Source organism: Protopterus annectens, chromosome 8.part0 (assembly GCF_019279795.1).
Source record: "Protopterus annectens isolate FY-2018-M chromosome 8.part0, PAN1.0, whole genome shotgun sequence".
In the NCBI taxonomy this organism is placed as follows: domain Eukaryota; kingdom Metazoa; phylum Chordata; order Ceratodontiformes; family Protopteridae; genus Protopterus; species Protopterus annectens.
In genome coordinates, this window is record NC_056741.1 from 859,085,275 (window position 1) to 859,092,962 (window position 7,688).

Consider the following 7,688-nt stretch of genomic DNA (forward strand, 5'->3'; position numbering starts at 1 on the left):
TGCTAAGGTCTGTATATAACTGTGGTGGTAGTTTCCAAAAATCAGTGCCTTCTTTATTTTAATTTTATAAAATTTCTGGTGCTTCATTATTTTCCTTCATCTCTATCAGATCTGTATAACATTCCATTTCTGAAACTGGTAAACTCGACATGAATAACATAAGGGCTGCAGTGAAGAGGAGAATTTGATCAGATTATTTACTTCTTGTCAGTGCATTTATTACAGTCTTTTATAACAAGTTAGATGTTAGGAAAACACATGTTCTCTAATAGAATTCAAAGTTTTAAAATATTTCCTGTCTGCGATATTAAAAGTACTTTGTAATATTTGAAATGCCAAGTCTTTTAGGCTTATTTTCTGCACGTCTGAGTAGATTTCAAATTATCTGTGAAGGTTCCCTCTGTTACATCGATCTAGTGTAATTCTATCTTATTTATAACTGAAGTTGCTACTATCTGTTTTGCCATGCTGTAAAATTATGACTTGCTCTATGCCAAAGGTCACAAGCTTACATGCCCAAGCGATCATGGGAACTAACAATACATGCATGGATGTGAAGGTAAACGTAACAGTCTTTTGGCATAACCTCTTCCCTCAATTCTGTGACTCTGTAATTGTGCTCATTATGTGTGTGTATATTTTTTAACTTAAAATTTTGACAACCCAATTATTCTAGAATGTGCATCATGAGAAACCTATGCCACAGAATGAAGAAAGACTTCAAATTCTCATTTTGCATTTAAAGCTGGATTAAATTTATATACTACAGTAGACCATTAGGCATCATTACAAATTACAGAAAATAAATAAATAAAATAAAATGTTGAGGTGAAATGAGGAAGGGCTATTACCTTTAAAAGGAAGAGAATATTGTAGTTTGTTTGTTTGTCTTTTAGGCATTTCCCAGTTGAAAAGAATATTGCAGTATTATACTAAGAAGCATCTTCTTCTTTCAGCTTTTCCCAGTTAGGGGTTGCCACAGCGGATCACCTGTCCGCTCATGATTGGCAGTGGAGTTTTTTTACAGTGTCAAGTTGCCAGCCCGGCACCCAACCTTCCACAGAAGGCACACACATGCACACACTCACACCTAGGCCCAATTTTAGAGTGTCCAATCCACCTACAGCATGTCTTCGGGATGTGGGAGGAAACCCATGCAACCACAGGGAGGACATATGCAGACTCTGCACAGAAGGCACGCCAGCCGAGAATCAAACCAGCGAACCTCTTGCTGTGAGGTGGCAACGCTAACCACTGCACCACCATGGCCGCCCCTACAGTGAAAAAATATGTCTGTATTAGCTATATCTGTATTTTTTCACTTGTGTTGCAGAGATTTACTATGACTAAATGCAACTGGCTTAGTTGGGACGTACCTAAAACATCCAACAATAAATTTCATTGCACACCTAAAATGTTGCTTTCCCATACAGTTTATAACAATTGTTTTTATAGGTGTCACTCTCCACCCCAGATATGGGGGGGTCTTCTCACATGCCCCAGATTCCTGTGTTTTGTATCTCTGAGACTGCACAAAATCAAAATAAAGAGAAAGGTGTAAAATAAAAAACAAAGCTCACCTTTCCACTGTTCTCTAACTCCTGAAATTTAAAAGCAAAGAACATTGCCTGTAATAATAACAAAGAAAAAAGTTGCAGTATGTTAGTATGCCAACAGCCTAAGCAATTGATCTTCCAGGCAGGATATTTGGTGACTCCATTACAAGCTACATGACTGACAATAATGCTCCTGTGATAAAAGCCAATTAGCAAAAGCTAAAAGAAAAATGGTTTTATTATACAACTAGAAAGTGACTGGATGTATAATGGCCAGTAACAAGTTCAGGTGCTAACCTGGTTTCAGCAGATGGCATGACAATCCAAGATAATATAAACAGCATAATGATACAGAATTACAAGTTAGCAGCAATAGTGTAAGTTTAAAATGAGTGCTAATCCTCCAATATTGCAGTCCACACAGAAGAAATAGTAGAAAAAGGTTTCTTAAATGGTGAGGGCACTGTATGCTTATTTAGGTTAAAGATGAACAAATAGTTTTACAGTAACAGTATGCATGTGCCTAGTGTTTCAACTTTTTAGCAGTACAGTACAAAAGGTCAGGTTTTTGATCCGATATCAAGTTCCATTCTGTAGTCCTTGGTTTTAATCCCGCAGTCTCCACTTTACAGTAATGATATGTTTAATCAAACTACCACTCTTGGACTGCTTATGAAAAGAGGGAAGCAAACTAAAATGTCTCTCCTTAGAAATGAAAGAAGAGAAAATTTGTTCCATTAAATGTCAGTTATTAATCATACTGTCTGTTACTGTTTTACACTGAACAAAGAGCTGTTTACAAACCATAACTTTTTTACCTTAGGAAGCACAATATCTTTAAAGACAAGGACCTATTATAATTGTTTTGATATCTAGAATATGCAATTGTTTTTCTTTTATTTTTACATGATTCACCCCCTCTTCAAGGCCCTGCCCTTCTGCCAATTTTTATTCTCTCCAACTCACCTATGTATACTCCTGTCATCACTTTCCTTCCACCAATTGAGGCCTGGTCCCTACTGGCCTTGGTAAAGCAAATAATAGGAATGGTTGTTAATAACTTATCACAATGACAGACATTTTGTCATCTATCCAGCCAGGTCCTTCATGCACTGTTTCTTAATGACTGTGCATATACAATTTTCACTAGCCATGCAAGTGAAAAAGATTGTTTGGCCTAACAGACCCTATGTACTGCTCAGACTGCTATGTAATAAATCAGCACTAGGGTCAAAATCATGGATATAATTATCTTTCAATTCAGAATGAGAGAACTGAACAGTGAGCAGTTCATTTTCCCGTTCCCAAACCAATCCTCTGATGCCAGACTTGGTTAATGTCCAGAACTTAATGGCAGTAGCATCAAACACTCTACTATTTTGTCATATGACCAGGTGGCATAGATATTATCTGTGTATTTTTTAAGGGAGATTACTGTGACAGAAACTGAGCAACCAGCAAACAAAACTAATCCCCCCCCCCAAAAAAAAAAGGCTATGTGCATGCCATAGTCACGGAGATAACAGTACTCAGACAGTGGTATACTTGGAAAATGTTCTTTCATTTGAGCTCATCTCTGTTAAGATAGAATTCACCCTTTCCTGTAGTTATTACTTTAATATCTTTTTCAAGAAAATCAGCAAACACCTGATTGTATTGGAAAATGTCGTTGCTATTTTGTTGTAAAACAAAAGCTGCTGTTTCCAACAGTATTGTCATACTAGCATAGAATATAGCATCCCACTGACTGCCTATTTTTCCATTACCAGTCTTGTAGACCATAAGACTCACAATTTAAGCAGAAAGGGAACATTATTGCACAACTATCATTCAGCTTCTTAGCTCCCTGTCAATTTAGTGAGCAACTGGACTTTCTCCTTTCTCTGTCTTTTTGCCATGCTAAACCCATGCACTATAAGAATTTTCTCTCTCTGCTTGTAAAAAGGTTAGAGAGTGTATGCCACTGGAGAGCTTCATTCTTGCAGTACATTTAATGCAGAGCTACAAGCAAATGTAGATCTCCCTTCCCACAATGTGAGCATCATATCATGTGTTGTAGTGTTGTCTGCACACCACACATTAATTTATAAAAATCTCTTTAATTGTATCACTATTCACAAAGATTTGATCTGGAGTGATTGGTAGCGTAAAGCGATTGGAAAATGAGATAATTTGTTTCCTTTGATTAGGTGTTCACTTTTCTTTCTTTTTTTTTTTTTTGGTTAGTTTGTTTTTAAGTCAGGTTTTGTGCATCAATGTTTGTGCACTTCTGTGTTATGTCATGCAATCATATAAACACAGATATACACAAGCACACACACACACACACACACACACACACACACACACACACACACACACACACACACACACACACACACACACACACTATTTAAAGTTACACAACACTACATCTATCCCCTAATATAGCCCTTAATCTAACCCTGACCAGCAAACACACACACAAACACAAAACACAAACTAATGGTACCAAGAGAAAACCAACAAAATCAAAAACTGTAAAATCCCTCTGTGGTGTACCAAATGAGACAGACAATGAAACAATTCAGCTGTTCAGCAAAATACTTTAATACTTTTAAAAAATATATTTTGTGTTTGTATGACATTCAATGTGATTGGTGAAATTCAGTTTTGGAGGAGTATTTAAAAGTTGTTTGTGTAATGTTTGTTATGCTGAAAAAGTTTCTTATTTTAAGAGACAAAAAGCACTTAATATTAAAGTATTTTGCTGAGCAGCTGAATTGTTTCATTGCCTGCCTCATTTGGTGCACCCGAGAGGGATTTTACACTTACACACACACACACACACACACACACACACACACACACACACACACACACACACACACACACACACACACACACACACACACACACACACACACACACACACACACACACACACACACACACACACACGCATAGCTAAAAATGTTTACAGGTTAAAATGTCACAAATGTAAACTGCAGTATCAGAATGAAGTCAGTTCATAATATAGGAAATCCTGAAAATAAACAGTTAGTGAGTTGTTGTAAGGGGGTGAGAAGGTATTTGTGTGTGTGTTTTGTTGGGTTAGGGATAGAGTAAGAGTTAGTTAAATGGAAGAGGTTTGAGCTGTGTGTGTTTTTTTGAGGTGTGTTCATGTGTCTGTGCCTGTCTTGTGTAGTGGTAGTGGTAGGGAAAGGGTTTCTCTAAGGTAAGGCACATTGCAAGCATGCATCAGTAAGGTGGTGTAGGGGACATTCATCTTAAGGGGGTATGCTACTCCTTTCCCCAACTTTGTACCTTACCTTAGAAAAGCCCTTTCTGTAACCCTATTCAAACAAACCTTAGTACTCCTATCGTTGGGAGTTGTTAGTTTTATTTTGTTGTATTTTTAGTGTAAAGTAATTACATACGTGGAGTGTTTTTTTTTAATGTTTTGTTCCCTCACAGTTTGAGTGTTTTTGTCAGTATTTTGAGTGTCAGCATTTTGATGTGTCTACATTATGTTTAGTGCGCATTTTGACAGTGTATATTTTGATGTGTCTGCATTTTCAACCATACTTTGCTGTATGTATATGTGTGTATATATATATATATATATATATATATATATATATATATATATATATATATATATATACATATATATGTTATATATATATTTGATATATATATATATATATATATGTGTGTTTGTGTGTGTGTGTATATATAGTTGGCTATATGGATAGGTATACAGCTATACACACATACGTGCATATGTGTGTATATATATATATATATATATATATATATATATATATATATATATATATATATATATGTATAGGGACAGCTGGCATTATAACATGTATTAGAAATTTCTAGAAAGCAGGTGGAAAAGATATCCCATGAAAAGTTAGTGTAAAACAATCTAATTGCACAATCTATTTTTGTCTCTTACTTAAATATTCTAACTTTCTAGTCAGACAACTCAGGGGCTTTAGAGAATAAAACTTAAGCATCTTGCAAGAGTGTAAAAGTGCTGACCTGTATTAGGATCTCTTAATAAAGCATAGTACAGCAAGCACAGGTATGTACATTTGAGGATCTGGGGTCAAGGAGATAGTATCTAATGGAGGACATGTTGAATACTAGAGCTCCTGGAAGGAAACTGGAAGCCATGGAGAAAACTTCTGTAACTGTGTACTGTTTTTAAAATTATCTATCTATCTATCTATCTATCTATCTATCTATCTATCTATCTATCTATCTATCTATCTATCCATCTATCTATCTATCTATCTATCTATCTATCTATCTATCTATCTATCTATCTATCTATCTATCTATCCATCCATCTATCTATCTATCTATCTATCTATCTATCTATCTATCTATCTATCTATCTATCTATCTATCTATCCATCCATCCATCTATCTATCTATCTATCTATCTATCTATCTATCTATCTATCTATCTATCTATCTATCTATCTATCTATCTATCTATCGATCTATCTATCCATCTATCTATCTATCTATCTATCTATCTATCTATCTATCTATCTATCTATCTATCTATCTATCTATCCATCTATCTATCCATCTATCTATCTATCTATCTATCTATCTATCTATCTATCCATCTATCTATCTATCTATCTATCTATCTATCTATCTATCTACTCATTTTTCGTTTGTTAAATAGGTAAGTAGGGTGGTTAGCTGGGCCTTTTCCTTCATGATATTAACTACAACAGCAAGACTGAATACAATAAGCAGTTATTTTTACACAATTTGGTGTTACTAATCAATCACTGTGTTACTGGAATACGGAAAGAAACTGGACAACCCATAGAGAACCCATGAAAACAAGGGGGAAATGTAAACTCAAGCAGTGACCAAAATGTGCAATTAGACCGTAAACTAGCAATGCTAGCAGTAGGCTAACATGCTACCTAATAGGTGTGAATTATAACTGGTCGGCTCTAAAACACCTCCCAATTGATGAAGCAGTTACCTATTTCAACAACACCTTCCTAAAAATTCTCCAACATCATGCACCATCCCGATTAATTAGAATAGGCTCTAAAGCAGCCCCCTGGCTTTCCAAAAAAACCAAACAAACAATGCAAGCTAGAAATAAGTTATGGACAAAATGGAGATCCACTAAAAACCCATCTGACCATCAAAATTACAAACACCTAAGAAATACAACTAAGAAACTCACCCTCCTGGATAAAAAGAATTACTACCTTCAGTATCAACAACACAGAAATCAAACCCCCAAACACTTCTGGTCAGGAATCAATAAACTGCTCCATCCAGGGAACACCAAAACACCTACACCAGCTAGCCTAGCTCAGACCCAACCCAATATAATAGCCAATACTTTCAACAACTTCTTCTCTGAAACAGTCACCTCTCTAGCAAACACCATGACTCCCCCCCTCTCCCTTCAAATAACCCCTCCTCTAAACAGCACCTCTACACTAAAATTTAATACAGTCTCCACTACCTACATACGTAAGTTACTCTCTAAACTTAAACCTTGCACCCCCTCAGCCGACAAACTACCAGCTGAATATCTGCAACTAGCTGCACATGAACTAGCGTACCCAGTCTCCATATTAATTAACAGAACTATAACTGAATCCACTATCCCTTCCTGCTGGAAAATCTCCCATATCATTCCCCTCCACAAAGGAGGTAACTCCAACGAACTTTCTAATTTCCGCCCAATAGCCCTTCTGTCTCCACTAGCTAAAATTATGGAACAGTGCATTCACCATCAATTCTTATATCATCTCTTACAAAATAACCTACTTGTAGACTCACAACATGGCTTTAGGCCCCACCACAGTACTTCCACTGCCCTTCTCTCCTTCACAGACGTGATTAACAAAAAACGCAATAACAACCTTTACTCATCTGCACTTTTCCTTGACCTCTCTAAAGCTTTCGACATGGTTAACCATCAACTTCTCCTAGATACTTTAAAATCCCTCTCACTTGATTCATTAGCACTACAGTGGTTTGACTCTTACTTGAAAGATAGAAAACAAGCAGTCCTCTGGGATAGCCATCTATCCTCTCAGCTCCCTGTCACCATCGGTGTCCCACAAGGCTCCATCCTAGGCCCCC

At 36.4% G+C, this 7,688-nt stretch overlaps 1 protein-coding gene across 1 annotated transcript in view; it reads left to right on the plus strand.

Annotated features, from left to right (window-relative positions):
- LOC122809114 (vasopressin V2 receptor-like) overlaps window positions 1-7,688 on the plus strand; it is a 133,364-nt gene that overhangs the window by 1,002 nt on the left and 124,674 nt on the right. The window lies entirely within an intron of this gene.